The 25,825-nt window shown below is 43.4% G+C and overlaps 1 protein-coding gene and 1 long non-coding RNA gene across 25 annotated transcripts in view; one reads left to right on the top strand and one right to left on the bottom strand.

Annotated features, from left to right (window-relative positions):
* The window catches only part of CAMK2B (calcium/calmodulin dependent protein kinase II beta), a 285,827-nt gene that overhangs the window by 155,500 nt on the left and 104,502 nt on the right, over positions 1-25,825 (bottom strand). The window lies entirely within an intron of this gene.
* Positions 10,477-22,982, top strand: LOC141504791 (uncharacterized). Of its 2 annotated transcripts, none has more exons than XR_012473471.1 (3): positions 10,477-11,133; positions 11,599-14,691; positions 22,862-22,982. It is a non-coding gene; the product is annotated as an uncharacterized LOC141504791 (long non-coding RNA). The 2 variants fall into 2 exon arrangements; XR_012473472.1 differs by lacking the exon at positions 22,862-22,982 and having other exon boundaries at positions 10,482-11,133; positions 11,599-11,725; positions 12,551-19,729.

Here is a 25,825-nt window from a genome sequence, read left to right as displayed (position 1 = left end):
CCTGGATAATAGTGAAGAGAGCATATTTATCAAATTTGCAAATGACACAAAGCTGAGAGGAAAAACTACCATGTTGGATAACAAAGTCAAGATGCAAAATACCCCTTCACAGACTATAAACTTGTCCAGATAAGTGTAACAAATAAGATGGTATTTAATAGGGTTAAGTATAAAGTCTTACACTTGGGCTCAAAAAATCAACTTCACTAGAACATGAAAGACTGGGCTATTTTTATTTTGGAAGGTGGTGGTTTTTCCCCTCACCAGACGCCTTCTAAAGATGTAGAGGAAATTCTTCCTTAGGGTTCAGCTTTAGATTAGGTCCCTTGCCCAGTTCTAAGATTCTTTCATATCCTTTGCTCCTAAGGCTAATTTTCAAGTGTCTGTGGACATTTTACCACATACAGTCTTGTCAGGTTTTTTATGCATCCTTGCAATGTTTTCTTTCCTTCTCCCTATTTCCCAAAGAAGCAAAACCTATTTCTCTGAGCTCAAAGCATAGGGTCAGGGAAAAGAACATGGCGTACTTGTTTCCCCAACATCAGAGAGCAGGCTGCTTCCCTATACCCTCTTTCTCCCACCTTGATCAGTTAATTCAACAGAGCCTGGGCTAGAAATGAGCTGTCCTGAACTGGCAGTTCTGGGGCATCAGTGGACACAACACTTGTACTCCTTGCTACAAGGAGATCAACAGGGGTCAGCTTGGGGAGAGAGCCTGCTAGGGTCTGGCAAACTAAGGCAATTGCCTGCAGAGAACTTCCTATGAACCAACATATAGAGCCTACCAGCAAAGGACTTAGAGATACAAAAGAGCACAGTCTGTCTTAAAGAGATCATAGTTAACTAAGGAATGAACAGTGGCATTCAGATCAGAAAGAGCCAGAAGAGGACAATGTCTGACCATCCAAGGAAAGGGGAACAGGTCAAGAGGCTATGAAAAATCCTATCAAAGAATGCAAGACCTCTCATATCCCCCCCTTTTCTTTTCCTTCCTACCCCATCAAAGACCCTCAAATCCACCAGGTCCCCAATGGGACCAGGTCTTTTCCCCAAGATAGACCCTCTTCCACCTTGCCTAGGCATCATAGCAGATGCTTCCCTACAGATGGTATCTTACCCTGACCACACCCCCCCTCCACTGGAGAGGGCCGGATATTCTTACAAAGATCCAGAAACTACAGAAAAGCCCCTATCTTGCTGATCAGGAAGTTGTCCTCTTTTCTTTCCACCACCCTCTTTTCTCCACTCATAAGAGAAACCTGTTTCAGATAAAATGGAATATCCCTGGCAATCTCCCAACCCTGATGGCCTGACAAAAGAGTTCTGAGAAGCTTTCAGAACCCATCTGTTTGAAGACACCTGCTTGGAAGACAATCAGGTGCCCCACGGATGATCAATGGGCAAAGAGACTGGATATGGTCTTAGAATCAATCAACAACTACAAAAAAAAAATCCTTCCTTGCTTATACACACAAAGAGCAAACTTGGGAACCAAAAAGCTAGTGTTTCTTCTCCATATTACCAGAATTGCCCAGCCATGGTAACAACTCCCATATTCCGCTGCTTGTGATCTTATCCAGCCTCTGAAGCCCTTTACCTTACCCAACCCCCAATCATTACCCTTTGGTACAGATTTTCACTGTATGTGTTTTTAATATAGATCTTTTAAGAGGATGAAATATAGGCAAAGAAGAGATCCAGACAAAATGCTTGGGGAAATTTTGAGGAATGAGAGAAGTTTCACCTGGAGGTGATAGTGGACAGAAAAGAAAGGCTTCATGGAGGTGGTGATGACCAAGCTAATCCACTAAGGAAGAGAGAGATTTCAAGAGGCAGAGCAGTGGAGAGAGGGTGCTCCAAGCATGGAACAGACCTCTCCAGGGCTATGCCCACTTCTTTCTTCAAGCTAGCCTTCCTGCCTTACACACCCCTATAGAGCCTGTCCAATCTTTAAATGAGGTTCAATCCAAATAATAGGATGTATCAAGAATATGTTTGTACTATGGGGTTTGGTCCTGCCAGCCAAGGGGCCAGGAGGACAGAGAAACAGCATAGATCGAGAAGGGAGAGCCAACTTCACCTCTCCCCCTCTCTTTGTGGATGAGAACAAACAGGAGGACAGGCACTGCACTAGGGTTCTCAGTGATTTGGCCATAATGTGGATCTGAGGGTTGTGGGAGCAGGTTATGCGCTGGGGCCTTTAACAGACAGGACCAGGGACTCAAGAAACTAAGACTTTGTAACACCTGGTGGATTGGGTGGGGGGTGGAGTGGGGAAAGGACCTCTCTCACCTTTGAAGACAAGATCCCTGCCCCATATTCCAAGTATCTTGAGGATACAGCAACAGGCTCAGTATCACCTGGTCCCCACTAAAGACCCAAAAGACAGACTATCTCTTGCCAGTTTGTTAAGACTGGTAGGCAAGGGACCACCTGCCAAGGTACTCTGCCCAAACCAGAGACCCCTGTGCTGCACCACCCCAATACCACTCTGAGTGACCACTCTGAAGTGACATCACTTCATTTCTCCCCCAGCCCAATAACTCTCAGCCAGCCCTGAGTTGGTGGCAGTTAATCGAGTCTTTAGAGCTCTCATCCCCTTGAACCATACTTTTCCTTGGCCAGGCTCAAGAAGGAAATACTCCAAGAACCTCTGTAAGAAAAAAAAACAACAGAAAAAAATATCTCTCCCTCTCTCCTCCACTAACACCATCTTTGCTATTTAAGGGGGCCTTCAATGCCTCATTCTCTCATTGGGCAACACAGACAAACTGGAGTGTGTCCTGAGGAAGGAGCAGCCAGGACGGTGAGAGGACTAGAGAACATGCCATACAAGGATCAGTCGAAGGAAGTGGGAGTGTTTAGCTTAGAGAAGAAAAGACTCAGAGGAGAGCCATGAGAGCTGCTTTCAAGGAATTTGAAGGGGGTCGTGTAGAAAACAGACTAGATTGATTCTGCTCATTCCCAGAGGACAGAACTAGGATGGAAGGGGCACAGAGGCAGGTTTCGGCTTGATGTAAGGAAAAGCTTTCTTCTGGTGAAAACTATCCAAAAGTGGGGCAGGCTGCCCCAGCAGGTATCCTCCCTCTTTGGGGAGCTGCTTGCCAAGGGTGCCAGAGAGAGGATTCTCAGACAGAGACTCAGAGGACAAGATAGTCTCTGAGGCCCCTTCTAGCTCTTAAGACTCTGTGATTCTGCATGGCACTGTTTCTCTTCTCCCTGACACCTGCTTCACGCAGCAGCTCCCGGGACTCTCTGCTATGTGCATGGCACACCACTTCCAAGCTCTGGGGAGATGCTGTAGCTCCTTTTTTTCTGGATGCACTGGATCAGAAGGAGACCATATAACGAAAACATTCAGATCTCTTCCTGGTGCCCCAACCAGCTTGTCACCAGGTTAAAAATAAAGTCATTCAATGCCTGCATTCCAACTACCTGTGGACAAGGGAGAAAGGAGAGCAGAAACCAAAGGGCTAGATCTTCCTCACCCATCATGGACTTCTCATTGGACTCTGTCATTGAGTAAAGCTTCTAAGAAACCCCCTACCACAGCCCTAGCACTAAAATTTTGAGATGCCTGGCACTGGGGAACCCCCTCTCCCAAGTTGGTCTCATCATGGCCCCCTCCCACTCACAATACCTCAGTGTATGCATGTGTGTGCATTCATTTGCCTGTGCTGTAGGTGTGCATGTGGTGCATGTTGAGGGGAGGAGATGCATGCATTCACATTTTCACAAAAGCTACCTGTGGCCATCAAAAAAAAACCCAAACAATTTGGGGAAAAGAGTTTCTGGCCATGAAGGATAGTATCCTTGTTTGTAAGTGCCTAGCACTCTGCGGCAGTCCAGTCAGACCACAAACACCTGGGGTATCTCTGATTACCCTCCAAACTCAACTGATAAGGCACAGGGTTTTCCTCCAACTGGTTTAATTTAACCATGGCATACATTTAAGGTAAACCCTCCCCTAGTTGGAGAACCATCATCAGGGAGTCCATGTGAGCATGATCATATAGAGAATGTTATTGCTATACTCTAAGGCCTAGTGCCCACCAGGCATCCAAATAGAAAGACCCTTCACTCCCCAATTGAGAGGGATGGCAACATCTTATGGACCCTTTCACCTATCATCTGGGTGTGTGTGTGGGGGGGGGTGCTGGCCTTTGATGGGCGGTCCTGAGGCTGCCACAACAGTCTGGTGATGGGGAGGGGAGGATATATCCAGGGTCTCCCACAAAACCCACTGCCACCAGCATTCAATCAGCCAGAATGGCTGGACCTGTGGAGTATATATGCCTGAGCAAAGGATCTGGTAGGGAAATCAGCTGGGCTAGTACAACCATTCCCAACCTTGTCACTGAGCAGCTGCCTTCTCACAGCTCCATCTCTACACCACTGTCAGAAGACACCCTCACAAAAATGGTTCACTTCATCCCCAGCAACAGCTCCCCCTTGTTGCCCTAGAGCCCTGCCCCTCAAGAGACTAAGACAGCTCCATCATGAAGCGTTCTCTGTGTTCTCCCATCTCCCCTCATATAAGATTGGGGTGTGCCTTGCTTGCCATCCTCCAGGTTAAGGGTTATCTCTCCACTGCCTGTGGCTCCCACATCAGTGGCCAGTCAGAGAGGACGAACAGGATGCTAGGAGTTGTACCTATACTGTTACACCTCCTACCACAAGGAAGACTGCTAAACCTTCAGCTATAACAGAAGATTATAGGAGGGTTCTGCTATAACAACTCAATTCCACCACTCCTTATTCGCCTAAGACAAAGAGAAGAAACCCCTAGAGACTGATCCCAGCAGCACCCCCCAAGTCTACTTTGTCCACAGATGCTCTCCCTCTCTTAGAAGCAGCTGAGCAAAAAAATAATTATCCAAACTGTGAGCAAAGAATTTCCCTCAGTTCCCAGCACAGGCCTCTTCCTGCCCCTCAGACATTTTCCCACCTCTCTCCACAGCCTACCTCCTCTGGGACTCTTGATTGGCAAAGCCCACCCTGCCTGCTACCCACATCTGCTTTTGCTCTTGCTCAGATAGCTTCTCCAACATTCTCACTGAGCTGTACTCAGTTTACTCGAGGTGTAAATACTGCTGAAACCACAGAATGTCTTCTCTTGTGCTGGATCAAGCCCCTAAGCTGCAGAATATCCCCTTCTTGTACTCAAACTGTGATTTTTTGAACCTCAGTTCTTCCCTCCCCTTTCAGCACCCCCACTTCAGTCAATGGGAGACAGGTACCTGGGGGAGGGGGAGGTGGCACAGGCCGACTTACAAGATACATTACTTGCAGCTAGAGAGGCCTTACAAGAAGTGAGCCGACAATCCGGGGAGGGGGAGCCTCTGTAAGGGGAGTTGTCATATTTTTTATTTGTACATGGAACATAAGGATTAGCAGACCTTCAAAGAAGTGGGCAGATCAAGCAATAGGACCCTCCCCACTGTTCAAGTAGTAAGGCCCAGGAGCCTCTTGATATTCATGAGGTCAGCCCTAGGTTTCAGACCAACCAAGCTCTCTACCTATTCACCCCATTTCCCACACCTCACTCCAGAAAGTATTATTGAATCTGGAATGGAAGGACTTCCAATTGAAGAAAACTCTATCCCTGCATATTTAGGGCTGGACTCCAGTCTTTGGGAGCTAGGGAGATAATATTGCCCTGAGAAGAGGCTCTAACTAGCAGCTCACCACCTTCAACTTCCATCAAGAGAAATTCCACCAAATTCAGGTCCTGAGAGGTTAGCAAGACACCCCACCCCCCTTCCCTGGGAAGTCAATGAAGGCAGCAGCAGCACTGGAGGAGGGCAAACCTAAAACAATCTCTGAAGGCAGAAGTACTGGGTAGATGGATAGTGGTGCCAACTAATTATATAGGGCAGGTTTAGGGGGAAGATGATGAGTTCAGTTTTGAACAGGTGGGGGCTGGAGATGCCAGGGGTACAACCAGGAGAAAATGCCCAAGTTCAGATGAGGACAGGCGCTGGAGCTCCTTCAGGCCAGGGACTGTGCCTTTATTGGCCTTGTAGCTCACCTGCTATCTTAAGAGTACCACCCACCCCCTCACCACCTCCCCCCCCACCCCCAGCTCCAACCCCCCCACTCCACCCCTGCTAGTCCAAATCTTACTCCTTTTCTTTATTGCCCAGCTCAAATTCCACCTTCTCCACAAAAGTCTTGCCCAATCACCTTCACTCTCCCTCATCTTGCCTATGCTCAGACCTTATTCTGCCTCATCAGTTTGCCACATGGCTTAACACTCACGTGCTTCCTATTTTATGTGCCCATTTCCACACCCTCTGTTGTGCCCACTTGGGCACAGGGGAGTATCAAAGGCACCTTTCTAATATTGAAGTCATTAGGACCTCTGTAGAAGAGATGAGATGAGTCAGACACAGTAAAAATGCCCCTCTTCCCACCCCACCCCCAGAAGATGGTCTATGCAGATCACTATGGTTAAGGTCAAAGTGCATTCTGTAACTCTTCACTTGAGGATCTCTCACATCTCCATGTAAAACGTAATTGCCATGAGACAAGCTATAATCTTAGAAACTGCAACATGTAACAAGAAGCATAATTAACATTTAGGGACCCGAGGAGTGTGGAAAAGAGAAAGCTGGTGAGAACATTATGGGAAAGGGGGTCCCAGTGTGCAGGTGTCCAGTGCAATCAGCAGCTAAGACCCCTTAACATGGGGACTAGTTTGGGGGCATCCAAAAGTTAAAAGCAAGATCATTTGCTATAGGGAAATGTCCAAGCCTTGATCTGCTCCTCTCCCAAAGTAGCTTCAAGGTATCCTCGGCTCCCCACGACAGTATCTGGTGGCCCAAGGTCTTGGGTCTCTGTTCCCCTACAATTGGTGTTTTGAGGTCACAATCCCCAGTAAATTTGAGGTCACATTTCCTGCTATTTGCCTCAGTCCTCATTTTATACTTTTATCCTGGATACACTAGTAATACAGTAAAGAAGACCCTGACTTGAGAGCACCTCCACGAAGAACACTTGATGGGGCCTGCCCAGCAACTTTCCCTTCACTTCACCAAGTAGACTTTTCTGCTGGGAAGATGCTGCATTGAACAGCTGACCGGAGTAGGCCTCTAAATTAATTGGCACTCTAGCTTGGCAGCTAGTCTCTCATTGTGACCCAGTGGCCCATAGCCTGATCAACCTTGGAGGGAATGAGTAAAAACCAAGACCCTGAACCTGCAAAGCCATGGCTTAACCCTGGATCTGGCAGACCCCAACAAAGTTCAGCCCTTTGAAAAGCCTCTCTTTACCATCACATTGTTCAATTAACATCAATATTGTGGAGGAAAAGAGAAATTCTGAAACACTTAAGAACTGATCAACTAAATGATCAACTATGATTCCAAAGGACTGACAAAGAAGAGAGCCCTGCACCCCCTCATGATTGAGGGATGATAGACCAGTATGCAGAATGCGACATGGCTGATGTGGAAATTTATTTTGCTTGACTGTGCTTATATGATACAGGTGTTCTGTACTTTTTTTTTCCAGAGATGTTTGAAGGAGGCGGTAAGGAAGAAAGAATACTGAAAAATGAAATAATTTTTTTTAAAAAATTAGAATAAGCTCTTTAAGGGAAAGAACTGTATTGTAAGAGTTCTTTGTCTTTCCCAGGGTTTCCACCACAGCCTTGGATACATAGTAGATATTCAAGAAGCATTTGTTGGTTTACTGATTAGCAGAAAGTTATAGCAGGAGTGGAGAATGACCTGGACTAGAAATAGAAGACATGAATTAAAAAGCTTTTTTTCTTCCTCATTGTATGACATAGAAGACATGAATTAAAAAGCTTTTTTTCTTCCTCATTGTATGACATAGAAGACATGAATTAAAAAGCTTTATTTCTTCTTCATTGTATGACCTTGCCTAAGTCACATTAGTTTAAACTGGCTTCACTTTTTAAGTATTAATTGGGGTAAATAACACATGCTCTACTGGCCTCACAGGAATAACTGTGAGGAGCAAATGAGAGAATATATGTGAAAGTGGTTTGGAGACTATATGCAGATATTGTTGAGCAAACTGAAGGAGCTAGGGATTATCTTTGAATTTTCAGTCCCATCAACCCAGGATCTAAGCCACCAAGTTCACCTTTAATCTTTCCTCAGCTATAGCCAACTGATGAGAATAATGGAGAGGGAGTGCAAAAGGTGAGAGGGCACTGACAAAGAAGGCAAAGCTGATCATCACAAATCGGGGACAGAGAGAGAGAGAGAGAGAGAGAGAGAGAGAGAGAGAGAGAGAGAGAGAGAGAGAGAGAACCAGAGAATGATAGAGTTGGAAAGGACCCTTGAGATCATCTAGTCTAAGCCCCCCATGTTACACAGGCAAGAAAATCATCATAATTTATGATTAGTCTAAGTGGCAGCATAACCCTCCACTCCAAGATTGTTATCCTTTAACTCTGAAGAAAGACACCCTGGATAGGGAAGGAAAGAGGAAATTCTACATGTGGGTTAAGAACCCTGGCAGTAGAGTGGGAGGGGGTGGTGGTGGAAAAATGTATCATAGATAGATGACAGACGGATTGAAAGATACAGAATTACTTTCCCCCCATTTTATCTATATGCAATCATGATTAAGGGCAGGTGGAATAGTGGTTAAGAATGTCAGGCCTGGGATCATCTGCCTGAGATCAAATCTAGCTTCAGATACTTAGCAGCTGTGTGACCCTGGACAAGTCACTTAATCTGTTTGCCTCAGTTTCCTCATCTGTAAAATGAGATAGAGAAGGAAATGGCAAACCACTCCAGTATCTCTGCCAAGAAAACCCCAAATGGAGTCACAAATTGTCAAATAAGACTGAAAAAATGACTCAACAATTATGATTAAATATACAAAAGTGATTTTGAAAAGTCACAAAACTATTCACTTTTGGTCATCACATATTTTTCTCAAAGTATACAATGTATACTTTTTATACATTGTACAGTTGTATAGTTGCATACAACTATTATCGTGTACGGGGAAGACTATCAGACAGGGACTATCAAACATTTTTAATGTTAGGGAAGTCACTGCCATGGAGCCTGAAAGCTCGCCTCCTAAACCTACTTAAAAGCCCTGACTCATAGTTACCACAACTATGGCTTTACCGAGAGGGTAGGTACTCCCATGCCCATGGTGCATGTCCACAACAGTTGTATAAACATGAAATGTGGTTAAAATGAATAATTTCAAGTGTTTGGAGATCTCCCAAAAGGGTGCTCTGTAGCTTGATGAATATGTGCAAGGTTGAGGGCAGGGATGCTGCTGTTGCTAGGCATCTGACCCACAATGCTTTCTTTGGTTGTATATATAGAAGAGAAGCATCTTGGATACTTTTTCTTACACAAGTTGGACCTGGACCCACTGCTTCCTTATCTAACTCCAGCTCCCCATTTCCCAAAGCAGAAGTCCCCTCACCCTTCACACCTCCATTCTACCCTGTTCTGAGCTTGAGACCTTGGGAAATATTTTAGGGACTGCCCTGGGTGCTGAGGAAGACAAAGTAATGAAGACAGAAAACGAGACATTAGTGCTTCCATGAAAGGCAGAACACAGCCAAAGAGGCACATCTCAGTCCAACCCAAGTTACACCCAGTTAGAAAGGGTAAAAGATATAGCAGGGAAGTCCCTTAATTAAATTCAAACTGGAAGTGATCTTGGGGATCATCTAGTCCAAATCCCTCATTTTTACAGTTGAAGAAGCTAGAATCTAGAGAAGTGAAATGACTTATCTAGAGTTACAAAGTCGATCTAGAATCCAAATCTCTTAATTCACCAGACCAGTGTTCTCCCACTATTAATGTCTCTCCTCTACATATTCAAATTCAGTTACATAGAATTCCTGGGAAAGGGGAAACTCTGCTGACTAATTTCCCAGCTAACAGAAAGGTAAATATACAGATTTTTATTTTTATTTCAATACTTTATTGAAAAATTACTCTAAAATAAATTAGTCATCTTTCCCAACTCAGTGGGGATCTAGTGAATAATATTCTGACTACCTCTTCTCCTCAACTGGGACCTCAGCTTGAAGCAACTAAGGGTGCTGCAAGACATGGGGCTCTATCTTTAATGACCCTAGGACCTGAAGCTTGTTTGCCTAGTTACCATTTCTACCAAAAGCTGAGAATTCTAAGAAGAAAAATATCTTGATTAGTTATACTATATTTTCTATTTCTATTCCCACAGGGAATGAAAATTCATCATCACTGGACAGAGGCACAAGAAAAGTCTACCATCCTGTCCTTCAGTGAAGGAGGTAAGACGAAGATCGATGGATATTTGAGGCATATCATGTCCCCTGAATCTTCCTGAGCAGGGAATAGTCTCTCCTCTAAGACCCATCTGCTGGCTCCTTCCCGCCCTCCCCCTCACTTCCCTTTCCTCAACACCTGCTCATCCAATCTAGGAGAAGCACAGAGGACAGGCGATGTATGAATCACAGACAGAAAAGCAGGGGGGGTAAAGTGGAAGAGAAAAGAGGCAAAGGAAGGAGGGCCTGGCTGGGGGGGCAGTGAGCTGGAGATTGGCCCCTCCCCAACTGACACACCAACTGTCAGAACCAAGCTGTCAACTGACAGAAGGAGCCCCCCTTTCCCCTCCCCTGGCCTAGGGACTAAGAACATGGGGGGGGGCAGATTCCAGAGAGCCAATGAGAGGGCAAAGGGAGAAATGCAGAAAATGAAAAGAAGAAAAAGGGAGAGAAGGGAGTAAAAACTAGGGAGAATGGAGGAAATCAGAGAAGAATGTCAAAAGGAAAGTTCAGAGTAGAGAGTGGAGGCCTGGAGCACTATTCACTACAGGTCTAGAATCAGGATAATAGGGTCTCCTCTGTGTTCCTTGACTGCCCCCTGAGTGATAATATGAGGTCCAAGAGAGATCACCATAAGACATCTAAAGATCTATCTTTGTCTCTCTCTTTGTTGTCTCTGTCCCCTTCTCTCTGGCTCCGTCTGTCCTTTTCTCTGTCTCCCTCCTTCCAGTCTCCTTCAGGTTCATTTCTGTGCCTTTATCTTGAGTCTAATGCAGGGGCTAAAAGCTGGTCTGCTAAGGTTCTAGTTATAGAGAGATTAATATCCTGGCATAGAAAGAACACTAGAACTAGAAGGAGAAGAACTCCAGGTGAGCCTCAGTTTCCTTATTTGCAAAATGGGATGAATACCTTTACTTGGCCAAAGATTTTCTTGAGGTTCAGTGATACATAATGTAATGTGTTTTGTAACTAATGTACTATATAATGTTGGAAGATCAACATTTGATCACTGGTTTTTGAGGCCAGAATAACCTGAACCTGACATATATGTGTGTATGTGTGTGTGTACATATATATATATATATATATGTGTATATATATATAGATATATATAGATATATATATAAATCCCAACCCTCTAATTTATTTGAAGAAACTAAGGTCCAGATAAATGAACTGAATTGACTTAGCCACTATCTCCCTATAGGAACCAACAGAATTCAGACTGATGTTGATACTAAATACAATATTCTTTGCTCTGAAGCTGAGATGTCCACCTATGAGTAATCTGCAACCTGATCTCCTAGCTGTTCCTCTACATTTCTCTACGACAGATAACCTACTGGGACTCCAAGGAGAGAGGGGTCATCTATTTCTGGACACTTATCTGCAGTATATCATCTCCACACAGATTCAAGCACTAGAAATGGCACAGGATCTGGAGTCAAAGAAAACACTCAGGTACTTCCTCCATCCTTTATTCCTTTTATCATCTTGGTCAAGTCATTGAACCTTCATGAGCATCAGTTGCTCCCTACATAAAATTAGGGGCTAGGACTACCTGTTCTCTTAGGTCCCTTGCAGCTCCAAATCTCTAATTTCTACAGAAAGATTGGGGACCCCTCTCCTAAGGAACCAATGAACTTGGGGTTAAATTCTATTAAGCACCCTATGCAAAATTTTCAAATTGAAAATAATTGCAATGATATAGTCATGCTTCCATTAATTTCAAGAATGATGGAGACCAGGACAGCTAGGTGGTGTAGTGGAGTCAGGTGTACCTGAGTTCAAATCCAGCCTCAGACACTTAATAAATTACTTAGCTGTGTGGCCTTGGGCAAGCCACTTTAACCCCACTGCCTTGCAAAACAAACAAAAAAAGAACAATGGAAACTCATGTTGGAATATTGCCTCTGACAATAACTCTGAGGCCATGGGTCAGTTACTTGAATGCTCTTAGTCTACTCATCTGTAAAGTGTTGGCATTTACTTCACAATGTGGTTATGAGGACTGAAAGGAGATAAGGTAGGTTAAGTACTTTGTAGACCTTAAAACCCAACTGACCATGTCATTTTTCCAATCCAAAAACTCCAGGGACTCCCTAAAATTCTCTCTGCCCAGTCCTTCAAAACCATACTCCAGTCAACCTTTCCAGACTTAATAACCAGCATTCTCCACCATGCACGCTACTTTCTGGACAAGCTGGCCTATTTGCTATTCTTTGAATACAGTAGTTCCATCTCCTACTAACTTAGAATACTCTTCCTCCTTTCTTCTGCCCTTAGTTCTTCCAAGACTCAGCTCAAATATCAGCTCCTACATAAGACCCTTCCTGATGTCCTCCCCGACACCAACCACAGTAGCTTGTGGTTCCTTCCCCCTCCTTTACTTTGTAAGCGTTGTGTATATATGTGTCTGTGTATCTGTGTTGATTCCCCTCAATAAAATAAGCTTCTTGAGGTTGCATACTTTTTTTTTGTCTTTGTAAGTCCAGCAGTCCAATGCTCAGTTGTAAAGTAAGTATTCAATAAAAGTTTGTTGGATGCACATTCAATTTCAATCAATATATAGCATGGAAACAATGTAAAGATTATCAGACTGCCTTCTGTGGGAGATGGGGAGAGGGAAGTGAGATTGGGGGTGGGGTTGTAAAATTCAAAAAACAATTAAAAAGGGAGGCTAGGTGGTGCAGTGGATAAAGCACCGGCCCTGGAGTCAGGAGTACCTGGGTTCAACTCCCGTCTCAGACACTTAATAATTACCTGGCTGTGTGGCCTTGGACAAGCCACTTAACCCCATTTGCCTTGCAAAAATCTTTAAAAAAAACAATAAAAAAAGAAAAAAGTTTGTTGAATGGATGAATATGTATATGTCGACCATGTTTATCTGCTGAGTACCAGTATCTGACCCACCCCTGCACCAGCATTACACTCACTATCCATTTGCAGGATATACGTAGCGAATAGATATATCGTAGTATCCTCACAGAGGTAACTAGTTTATAGAATAGTTAGAACTCTAGATCTGAAAGCAGAAAGACCTGAATTCAAATGTGATCTCACTAAGTGACCCTAAGCAAGTCACTTAATTTTAGTTTGCCTTGATTTTCTTTTCTTTTTTTTTTTAAAGTTTTGGCAAGGCAATGGGGTTAGGTGGCTTGCCCAAGGCCACACAGCTAGGTAATTATTAAGTGTATGAGGCCAGATTTGAACTCAGGTACTCCTGACTCCAAGGTCGGTGTTCTATCCACTGAGTGACCTAGCCGCCTCTTGCCTTGATTTTCTTAATTGTAAAATGAGGACACTAAAAACACTTAACTCCCAGGGTAATTATGAGGATCGACTTAAATAATAGTTGTAAAGTATTTAGAGCAGTGCTGGCACAGAAATCTCTAAATAAATGCTTGCTTCCTTGTTTCAAACTGCTTTCCTTCTCCACAGTCTAGCAAAGTGTCTTGCACAGACACCTGGAGAAAGAAAAGATACTTTAAAATATTCCAACCCCCTTTTATAAAATTAATTTTTGTGAGGTAATGGAATTAAGTGACTAGCCCAGAGTCACACAGCTAGTAAGTATCAAGTGTCTAAGGCCAAATATAAATTCAGGTCCTCCTAACTTTCAGGGCTGGTGTTCTAACCACTGCACCACCTAGCTGCCCCTATGCTCCTTTCTTAAAACACACCCTGCCCCAACTTGAGATAGGTCCAGTCTGACACATACAGGAAAAGCAGGAAATAGAACTCTTTCTGTGATTTTTAAGCCTCTCGGAAAAGGCTCCCACTCCAATCCCCAAATACTTGAATTAAATATGGCTAATGCTAGAAATCCTATAATTAAAGGCTTCAACTCTGGACTGCAGTTGTAGCCCCAAGACCCCTTCTAGCTCCAGGCCTATGATCCTGTGAAGTTTCTCTCTCACTGGGCCTCAGTTTCCTCCTTTGTCAGACTAGATGGTTTCAAGTTTCTTCTAAGACCTGGGTCTTGGATTTTAGGATCCTATAAAACTGTCCTATAAAAGCAAATGGCCCTGGACAAGATAATAGTTGAGCATCTCAGTCTTGAGTGAGTTCCCTGTCAGAGGAGAGCAGGGTTGTGTGTGAGAGGCAGCATACAAGATTGGGCAGAGGCCTTGGTCAGACCAACAGAGGTCTTTAATTGAGTAAATGGGGAGTTGACCTTATGGCAGGGGAAGAGAATTGTCTATATAAGGATCTGAGTCAGGGCTCTGGGGTTGGATGGCAAAATTGCACTCAAACAGAAGGTGCTAATGGGGACAAAGGCCTTGGATCCTAGTCAGATCAAGTGTACTCAGTAGACTATATTTTCTGTTTTTCCAGAGTCCAGGTCATCTAAGGCAGAACCGATCCCCCAGTTCCAGTATCTGGGGAATAAAATTCTCCAGTTGGGGTTTCCATGTTGTCTCCAGGTAAGAAGGATTTGGATCCCAAGGTCCAGGGTCCAAGTTCATCAAAGATGGTGTTTTCTTCTTTGTGGAAAATATAATTCTCCAAGACCAAGTTACTCATCAGAAGGGGGAGAAGTCAGAGGATTGATTGTAGAGTTGACATCATTTTGGATACCTATCCCTCATGGTTCTCACTGGCTTCAAGAGACACATAGCTCTGGCTAACCTTTAACCTTCATTTCTGATAGGACCACATCTAAGATCTAAGTGAGCACTCATTCATCCCCTGGTGGTGTGTGTCAGACACTGGGCTAATATTGAGGATTACAGAGAAAGGCAAAAAATAGTCTGATCTCAAGGAACTCCCAATCTAATGGGGAAAGAACTACTACATACAAATGAGAGATAGGCAGGATAAAGAGGGTATCTCAGAGGGAAGGCACCAAGAGTAAGCAGGAATAAAAAAGGTTTTGTGTATAAGGCAGGACTTCAGCTAGACTTGAAGGAAACCAATAAAAGAAACTAGGAAGAAGGGAGAGAGTACCAGGGATGGGAGACAGTCAGTAAAAATGGTCATGGTCAGGAGATGAGAGTCTTGTTTGAGAAACAACACAGAGTATGCAGCAGGGAATAAGGTATAATAAAACTAGAAAGGGAGAAAAGGATCAAATTATGAAGAACTTGAAAAGGCAGAATATTTTAGATTTGATAGTGGAGGTAACAAGGAGTCACTGGAGTTCAATAACAGAGTCAGACCTATGCTTTAGAAAGCTCAAACTGACAGCTGAGTGGTGGATGGACTGGAATAAATGAATGAATGAAACATTTGCTCACTGTGTACAAAGCAAACTGTGCTAAGTACTGGAGGATACAATTAGAAAAAGTAAAATGGTTTCTGATCCTGGGGAGCTCACATTCTAATGGGGGTGAAGAGATACTTGAGGAGGCAAGCAGACCCACCAGCAAGCAACCATCACTGTCTGGATGTGAGGTCATGAGGGTCTGCATCAAGGTGGCAAGGAGAGAAGTAGGCCCAAACGAGATGTTATGAAGGTAGAAATGATAGGGTTTGACAACTAATTGGATTAGGTGAGGAGGTGAGAGAGAGGAGTGAAGGATAACTTATCTATGTGGTGAACCTAGGTGGCTGAGAAGACGGTGGCATTTTCTTTTCTTTTTTGGGGGGGGGGCAAGGCAAATGGGGTTAAGTGGCTTGCCCAAGGCCACACAGCTAGGTAATTATTAAGTGTCTGAGGTCAGATTTGAACCCAGGTACTCCTGACTCCAGGGCAAGTGCTTTATCCACTGCACCACCTAGCCACCCTGGATGGTGGCATTTTTACCAGAAGTAGGAAGGTAGGAAAGGGGGGAGGCAGTTTAAGAGAAAGGTGAGGGGAGGGAAGGAAATAAACATTTTTTTGTTGTTAAATCATATCTAACTCCTGACCCTATCTTGTATTTTCTTGACAAAGATACTGATGTGGTTTGACATTTCCTTTTCCAGGTCATTTTAGAGACAAGGAAATTGAGGCAAACAGGGTTAAGTGACTTGCCCAGGGTCGCACAGCTAGTAAGTCAAATTTGAATTCAGTTCTTCTGACTCCTGTCTCAGTACTCTATCCACCGAACCACCCAGCTGCTCCATTGGGTCAGGAGCAGTCCAAACACAGAATGTTAAATCCTGCCCCTCTCAAATGCTGGACTGAGGGGGAAGGAGGAAGTCAAAGACTCAACAGTAGTTCAGAAATAACTTTCACAGAGAGCTTTAAAAAGATTTATAAAGTAAATACCTAGATCAAGAAAGCTTAGGCTCTCAAGTTAGTAGAGCTGGATTCTAATCCTTGCTCAGCCACTTCCTTCCCTGAGTAACTCTACCTCTTTTGTACTCAGTATCCTCAGCTGTAAAACGAGGAGATGGAGAAGATGACTTCTGAGGTTGTTTGCAGGTCCAGATCTAAGAGCCTTTCTACAAATGGAGTGAGTCTGACATTCCATGCTCTTCCTGCTCCTCACTCTTGGATGTCTGGGGTCATTGCTTAGCTCTCTCCTCCCCTGGAGCCAATCTACAGCCCTGTGACTAGATCATCACTTCCTGAGCAGCCAGCTGGATGTAGACAGAATGTTCTCTGGGAGATCTCGGAGGCCCTGGCAACTTTATTATTACATTATTATTAATACACTAATAACACCAGCTGTTGCTGATGACAGGAAGTCTGGGCAGTCACAGAGAGGAGGGCCTTGGACAAAGTCAGATGGCTTCTGCTTGGTCTGCACCAAGATCAGGGAGCAAGAAAGATTGAGCAAAATGAAGCCAGCTTCTTTCTGTAGAAAGAGACTATCCAGATGATAATGGATATATCTTGGTAACCAGAGAATAGTATCTAGAACCATGGCTTTGGGGTTGGAAAGAGAACCCCCCCCCACATCTAGCCCAAGTCTCCTTGTTTTTATAGACAAGGAAACAGAAGCTGTCCAGGTTCCTCAACAACAGAAATGGCAGGATTGGAATTTGAACCTCAGTATTCCAACTTGGCATTTAATCAGAAGGCCTGAATTCAGATCCTGACTCTGACACTTAAGTAACCCCAGCCTGATAGTCATGTCTCTCTGTACCTCTTATTTCCTGATCTATAAAATGAGGACACTGGCCTAGGTGATCCACAAGATCCAGCTCTTGAAAACTATGTTTCTAAGTTGGAGTTCTAAAGGTAAGGGTGAGGAATGAGGAGGAATGAGAAGAGATACTAGTTTTATTGAACATCTTCATTAAAAGCAACTGAGAAAGCAGAAAAAGAAACCTCAAGAGATGGAAAAACAGGGGCCAGAAATAACTTTAACAAGAGAAAATCATCTGAAACACTCCTCCCTCCTCTTGGAGGTGGGGGGGGGGGGAGGGAACACAGATGTGGACTGTTGCAGACACTGTCAGAAAGTAGGAGGCTTAACTGCCTTCCCTTGCTCCATGGGGGTAACAAATCAGTAATGACTATAAGGGCAAAAACAAAAGGCATCAGAAAAATTTTAAATATTTTTTAAGTACAGATTTGGCTCCAATGCAGTTGCTATTTTTATTTCTCTAAATAGTTAATAATAGCCAATTCTCTATTGTTAACTGCAAACAGAGATTAAGACCAGACGTTTGAAATGGAGAGATGATTTCAAAACCTCTTCTGCTAGCTGGAAGAGTTTATCAGGAGCTTATAAATGACAGGATTTAGGACTGGAGAAGAATTTACAGAAAAATAGTCCAACCCTCACACTTTACAGATGAAAAAAACAAAGCTAAAAGAAGTGAAAAGACCATTAGTAATTAGTGGAGTCCAGGCTTGAACCATAAATCCTCTTTCCAGAAATGCCTGGCAGGCTATTTATAGGGTTACTTTTTAGGCTCTAGGTTGCAGTAAAATCAAAAGTGTTCTACACATCCAACACTCAAATATACCTAGCAACAAAGATATTAGCTTTGGATAGCAGCCAAAACAGCTTAGAGCCCTAGTCTCAGGAAGCTGGGAAACAGGAATCTAAGGGTCTGGGTTCAAATCCCAATTCTTTGATTTACAATGCGTGTGTTTTTAAGTCACTTGATCTCCTATACATGTATGACTCTTAGGAGTTCTTTCAGTGGCAAGGTTGGGGAGGGGGTGGGAGGCAGAATATTAAGTATGTCAGACCTGTGGGTTTTGCTCATCAGGCTTTCTTTGTTACAAGGGAAATCTTTATGGTTATGAGAGGGGAGGAATAAAGATGTTCAGAAATGACTGATTAGTCAAGAACAAAGTTAGCAAAGTTTGCTAAAAGATAGTAGAAGCAGCACCGGCCCTGGAGTCAGGAGTACCTGGGTTCAAATCCAGTCTCAGACACCAGGGAAGAAATAATGGTGGTAAACTTAATGGTCAAAACTTCATTAAATAGTCTAATGACCATAGAAGTTAGAATTGCTTTCCTTTTATGTGATTTGGGGGCAACAATTTTGTCAATATGACGATCTAAATGAAAGGACTAATATTTACAAAAATATAAATGGTCCAGATGAACAGAAATGGAATACTCGAATAACTCTCATCTTAGAAAAATAAATTGAACTAGCCATCAATCAGCTCTCTAAAATGGAGGGCCAAAAAGACTAGCAACAAAAAACATTGTAAAGGCAAGTTTCAGGAAAAATCATGGATTGGATGAACCAGAGGATGACCAGACAAGTTAAGCCCTTGGATAATTAAGCATTGCCTCTCTCTTCCAAAGAGTTCAAACTCTTATCGAGGTTCGCTGGGCTCCTCAGAGCTCCTTCAGTCACTGCAGCTGGCTACTGCTCCCACTGAGCTATCTCCAATAGATAAATAACTGGGTGGTGCAGTGGTGACTCGAGTTCAATGTGGTCTCAGACATTTGACCCTTACTAGTTGCATGACCTTGGGCAGGTCACTTAATCCAAACTGTCTCACATCCATGGTCATCTCCAGTCATCCTGATTTATATCTGGCCACTGTAGATGACTCTGGAGAAGAAAGTGAGGCTGGTGACTTAGCACAACACCCCCTCAAGTTCAATTCACGTGCTTGTCATGGCATCACCTCTCCAATGTCAAAGTCTTTTAAAAAATAAAGGACAAAAACATTACTCCTGAAAGGCAGGACATAGTTCATTTGTTGAATGTCTTCCCTAAATCATTAGACTGCCAACTCCTTGAGAGCAGATACTCATTAGCCTCTTTTTGTGTCCCATAGCCTAGCACAGTCTCTGGCACATAGTAGGCACTTACTAAATGCTTATTGATTGATTAGGCTGTGTCTTGATCCCAGTGCTCAAGTAGGTGCTTAACATATGCTTGTAGGATTACATTTTATTGAATTGCTATGCACTGTTTGCTGTCCACTGGACAATTCAGATTTGTGTCTTCAATGTTCTCTGCAGCTGCACGTAGCTGTACATACGGGGTTAGGCAGTCAATCAAATGTTTAGTATGTCTCAGGCACTGCAAGATCTAGAAATACAAATACAAAAAGTATAGTGCTCACGTTCAGAGTTTATCTTCTACTAGGAAAGACCACACAGGAAAGGAGCTGGGGGGGGGGGGGGGAGAAGAAAGGGAGGGAAATATAGAGTCAGGAGAATGTGTCTTGCCAAGAAACAGGATGGAGAAAGCCAGAGGGGAAATAAAGAGTGGGCTGGTCCAAGTATCTTTTAAATGGAGGTTCTGAGAAGAGATGTCTAATCAGAGGAAGAGGCCCAGCAGCAGGGGGATCGTCTGAGGTAAGAGTTCCAGGGTTGAAATGATCTTACAGGATGAGTTAGTGCCCAAGGAATGACAGAGAATGTCACAAGGAGATCTCCTACCAATCCCTCTCTTCCTCCAAATACCACTTTCTTTTTTTTCTTTTTTTTTAGGTTTTTGCAGGCAAACAGGGTTAAGTGGCTTGCCCAAGGCCACACAGCTAGGTAATTACTGTATCTGAGACCAGATTTGAACCCAGGTACTCCTGACTCCAGGAACGGTGCTTTATTCACTGCGCCACTTAGCCACCCCACCAAATACCACTTTCTACAAGCCTTTCCCAATGCACACTTCTGCTCCCTCCCCCATTATATTTCTTTTGTACACATTTACTGGATATATGATATATGCCAATAGAATACAAGCCTCTAGAGGGCAGGGACTACTGTTTGGAAACAATTTGGGGGGAAAGGAGGATACTCTTATTATACCCAGTGCCTAACACGTTATTTATCACATGAAAGGAACATAATAAAGGCTTATTGAATTGAAATGCTATTAGAAAATTGGTGTGGAAGCATCTGCTTTCAGTACCTAGGTTTGGCCCTGGAGATCTAAAGATGATTTAATATATGCCCATATAATTGAATGATGGCTTCTAAGTACCCCTGGATGCCAAATACCTTGTGGCATTTGCTACACACACTTCCCAATTCTGTTCCTTTGGAAAACCCATGCCACTCCCTACACTGTCCTCTGCCCTTGAATCCTTTGCTCCTTTGTCCTATCAACCATCATGCCTTACCAGACTCCAACCCACTCACCATGGCCTTTGCTCACATGCTGTCTGAAAGAGCTTGAGGAAATCACAAAACTGGTCAATTCACCTGGGCCCTCACTTCAGTAAGGCAGCAAATGGCCTACCTAATTGATCCTTTTTGCCATTCAACACAATAGTTTGTTTCAAACCTTACATCTCATGTTTCTCCTTCCTCCACCCTCTCTACTAAACATTTTATTTCACTGCAAAAAAAAGGCCATTCACTCCATTTTCCAAGAGCTTCCTCTCTTCATTTTGTATATCTCTTGACTCTGTGCACCATCAGTTCCTCCTACACTTCAGTCTTTGATGGTAAGTTGATACTTCTGCTTACCAAAGCTAATTGCTTTTTACATGCAACCCTAATCTCATTCCTTCCAGTCTTCCAAACCATTGTCCCCATTCTCACTCCCTCATCTTAAATCTCTACTAGTTTCTTCCCCAGTACCTACAAACTGCCCAATCCTCACCCATTCCTTAAACAAAACAAAAAAACATACTAAGTACTACAATAACTTCCAGTTAGCATATCAATTTTCCTTTTATTAACATTGGTTTATTGCCACCTTTTTGGGTAAATTCTATCAATACTTAGTCCTTTCAGTTACTTCTCACTGGCTTCTAAACCCATGCATCTGACTTTTAATCTCATCATTCAATGAAAAGGCTCTCTCTCCAAAGTTATTAATCTTGTAATTGCCAAATCTAATGACCTTTTCTCAATCCCCATCCTTTCTGATGTCTGGGCAGCCTTTGACACACCACTGATCACCTCCTCCTCCTGGACATTCTGTTGGATTCTCTTTGCTGGTTTTCCTACCAGTTTGGAAAAAAAATATCTGTTTCTTTTGCTAGATAATCATCCATGTCATAGCCACTAATTGTAGGTATATCCCAAGGCTCTGTCCTAGGCCCTCTTCTATTTTTTCTTCATTTACTCTCTCTTAGGGATCTCAATCAGCTCTTTTGGATTCAATTATCCCTAAGCAGATGATGCCTAACTCTATCTAGCCCTCAGTTTCACCTAAGTTCTAGTACCATTCCAATAACTGACTGTTGGACATTTTGAACTAGATGTTACTTAAGCAACTCAAACTCAACATGTCCAAAACTAAACTTATGATTTTTCTCCTCTTCTTTAATTTACTTATTGCTATCTTGGGAAACACTATCATTCCTGTCATGTAGGTTTATAACTCTGGAGTCTTCCTCAACTCCCCTCTCTCCCCCATAACCAATCTTTTGTCAAATTGTGTAATTTTCTGATCCATAACCTTTTTTTATACATCCCCTTCTCTCCATTCAAACAACTACCACCATCATTAAAGCCTTCATTACTTATTACCTGAATTGTTGCAATTGGTCTTCCCTAGGTCATGCTTTAAAAATTTAAAGTTTATTGAATCTGCTTCACCTGCAAATGATTTATCTGTACCCACTTCTGTGACTTTGGTCAACCCACTTGCAGAAACTGCAGTTTCTCCTCACTTCTTTTCCAGAAAACTGTACAAACCCACCTTCCTGTTGAAAGTCTACCAATAAGAAGCCTGGTCCCCATTTTCCCCATTTTATGCTATAGTTGCCAGCTTTTCTCTCCCTTACCTTTCTGCTCTGTTTCCCTCACCACAGCAGTCTACCATCTAGTTGGCCTGAGGATGGAAACAAGGTTTTTGGGGTAATCGTGCATTCTGATTAGCCAAGCTCCAGACATTACAGGATTAGTGACTTTCCCAGAACTAGAAGACAATCAAATAGAATGCTAAGACCATTCGAAGCTGAATCAAGTCTTTGATTGATTCACAAGATCCTTGCATATCTTTGGCTATCACTTGCAGAGTTCAGCAAACACCAAAATGAGAATCTAAGTTGGAAACTTCAATGGCCCAACATATCCTAAAACAATTCCCTGCTACAACTAGCTAGCTAGCTTTGGCTTAAAGTCTTCCAGAGAAAGGGGACCCACCATTTTCTAAGGTAGCAGATTTAACTTTAGAATGATCCTATTTCACAATTTTGGGGTAGCTGCAATGGAGAATACCATCCAGAGAAATAATTGTGGAGTTTGAATAAAGACCAAAGACTATTACCTTCAATTTTTTTTAAAAAATTATCTTATTATGTAATCTTGCTATCTCTTATACTTTATTTTTTCCCTAAAGGATATGATTTCTCATCACATTCAACTTAGATCATCGTATACCATGGAAACAATATAAAAACTAACAGACTGCCTTCTGTGGGGGGTAAGAGTAGGGAAGCAAGATTAGGGGGAAAATTGTAAAGTTCAAAATAAATAAATTTTTAAAAAAAGAATGATTCTATTTGCAGCTTAATTCTGCCTGCATGGGCCAAGCAGGACAGGTCCAATCTTTCTGCCACATGTGGATGCTTCAAATACCTGAGTCATGTCTTTCCTCAGTCTGGTCTTCTCAGGAGGCATGACCAGACAACTTCCTCCTCTGGATAGTATCCTTAAAACAGTGGCTCCCAGAATGGAGCACAGCAGCCCAGGGTTTGGTCTGACCAGGGAAAAGGACAGCAGGACTATAACCTTTTTCCTGGAAATTCTATTCAAGAGTAGGTGTCAGCTAGGAAAATGAGCACTAAAAACTCCCTAGAACCTCCATGCTGCTCAGTTCCCACTTCATGCAAATCTCCTATGGGGTTTTGCCTAGAGCACCTGCCAAGCATCCAGAAAGATTGCCAATTGAGTGAAATCAAGAAGTCAATCTGAAAACTCCTTGAGGGATTCAGTTCGTGCACAGAGATGTGTGACCTAATTCAGAAGGGGAGAGAAGCTCAGCATCATTAGCCAGAGGCAGCCTCATGTCTGGGCAGAGTGGGCAGCTGCCTGCCAGGTATAATTGAGGAGGCATTTTAAGGTCTCCTTGTCCTAAAATAGCCCTCCTCTTCGCCATCCCCCAAAGACCTGAAATTCCCTCATTACTCCCTTTTCCCCTTCAGGCACTGATAGTCCTGGATAAAATGCAAATATTCTCCTGATGGGGCAATTCATTAGTCCATTATCAGCCATGAACAATTTATCCAGAATTTAGTTTATAAGGTCAGTCACCCCTTGCTGGGTCCTAAAGGACCAGAGAAGATAGTGCAAGAGAGAAAGGCCTTAAGGATGAACAATGAGCCCTTCGGTCTCTTACAATGTTTCCATTATGTGCTGGAGTTAGAGCCTGTGGTCTTCAGTTTGAGTTGTAAGCAGCTTCAAGGTTTGACAGGGCAGTCTTCTGCAGCCTGCCACCTATCCCCTCTCTCTCTCTCTTGAGGATCTACCACACTGCTCTTATTTGCCTGCCCTGGCCCACAGCATCCCAGCTCTCATCCTTTCCCAGGTCTAGCATGCCCTTTGCCTTCACCTCTAGCCCAAGTGCCCCAGGCCCCTGCTGCTAATTTCCCAACCAAAATTATTTTGTCTTACCATGTATATGTTGTATTTATATGTGTACATGTTACTTTACTTGAAGGGACTTTAATTTTTTTTTGGGGGGGGATAATCTATTCCCAGCAGCTAATGTGGTAGTACAAAGAAGGTCCTTTTTGTCTCTATGAATATCTGGGTGACCTTGAGGCCAGGGGGGTGCTACCTAGAGCCCAACCCAATGGTTAAATATTCAGGATAAATACATCTTGGAAACCAACACTACAAATCAAAGCTTGATTTATTTTTATATGTGTTGCTTAGACCTAAAATGATGGCAAAAACCTTAAGAATGTGGGTTAAAAAAATATATCCAGTCTATTTCTAGGGCATCTAGCCCCCCCAGTCAGTTGTTAAACATTTACCAACACAAAATGACAAATATTTATCCCTGCATTCGAGTCAGCAAGTATTTATGTCCAGACAACATACCAAGCATTATGAATACAAAATAAAACACAATCCCTGCCCTCAAGAAACTCAAAATCTAATAAGGGACAAATATATAAATGTTCTGTATGACCTTAAGCAAGTCACAACTGAATTGGCCTCAGATGAGATAATATCAGAAGGGGTGGAGAGCAACCCCCTCAGAACATGCCACGGTGGGGAGAGCCTGGGGAGATGGGGAGTAGTATACACAGCACGAGAGCCATAGGCACGGTAGCAAGAAGGAAGGGGCAGTCATGCCAAAGGGAGAAAGGCCAATGGGAGATGGAGGAATCCTGGGGATGAATTTTCCAGTTTTGCTGCTGATCAACCTCCCATATCACACAATGAGGTATCTCTCACCTAAGAGAACATTAGGGGTCAAGTAGATGGTGCTTGAGATGTTGCTGACTCTGGGTTAGGGGGGCAGGCAGTGCCCCTCTGCTGCCCAGAAACCCCATGGAAAGAACTACCCAGTGAAGGAATAATAGAAAAATGCTTTCTGTTCTTGTGATTTTTTTTTTCCGGTTGTAGTTGTTTTAAAAAAGCACCATGACAACCCTTAATTAACCCACCAGCTTCAGGCAAAAGCTGAGCCAACTGCGGCAAAGATCTATCTCCCTGCCTGCCTGTGCCTCACGCCCGCTGCAGCTGCCTCCTGCCATGCTGGCAAAGAGATAAAGGGCATTGCCAAACAGGGAAAACAGGGCCACAAAGGGACACTAATAACCCCGTGTCAGGAGAACAATACTAAAGCTGGCCCACTTCAGGCATTCAGCCTTTCCCACCTCACATGTACCCAGAGCCCTCAAGGACAATCACATGGCTTGGAGCCTTTTACTGTCCAGCCAGGATGGAGCCTGGCAGAGGCCTCGGGGCACTACAGCCAGCCCCCAGAGCAAATGACCTTCCAAAGACAGCTTCTGATGCTTTACTGATTTATTCTCCAGCAAAACTGAACTGAGATTGGGGTCAACCTGGGCATTCAATCAATCCACTCACTGTGGATGCCCTGTGTCCTCCTAGCTTTCTTTCTGCCAAGTGGATGGGAAGTCCTCTGAGGGCAGGGACCATTAGTTAGATTTCCATGACCTAGAACAGGGTCAGCAGCACAGTAAGGACTTCATAAATGTTTACTGGACTGGTTATTGTTGAATGATTATTTAGAGAAATACTTTTCAAGGATAACCCCCAGTCTTCTGATCTATAAAATAAAGAGCTCCTATTCCTTTTTTTCTCCATTCTTCAGATCCCATTCGCT

Source organism: Macrotis lagotis, chromosome 1 (assembly GCF_037893015.1).
Source record: "Macrotis lagotis isolate mMagLag1 chromosome 1, bilby.v1.9.chrom.fasta, whole genome shotgun sequence".
NCBI lineage: Eukaryota > Metazoa > Chordata > Mammalia > Peramelemorphia > Peramelidae > Macrotis > Macrotis lagotis.
The sequence above is the reverse complement of the archived record's forward strand: the minus strand, read 5'-3'. Positions and strand labels throughout refer to the sequence as shown.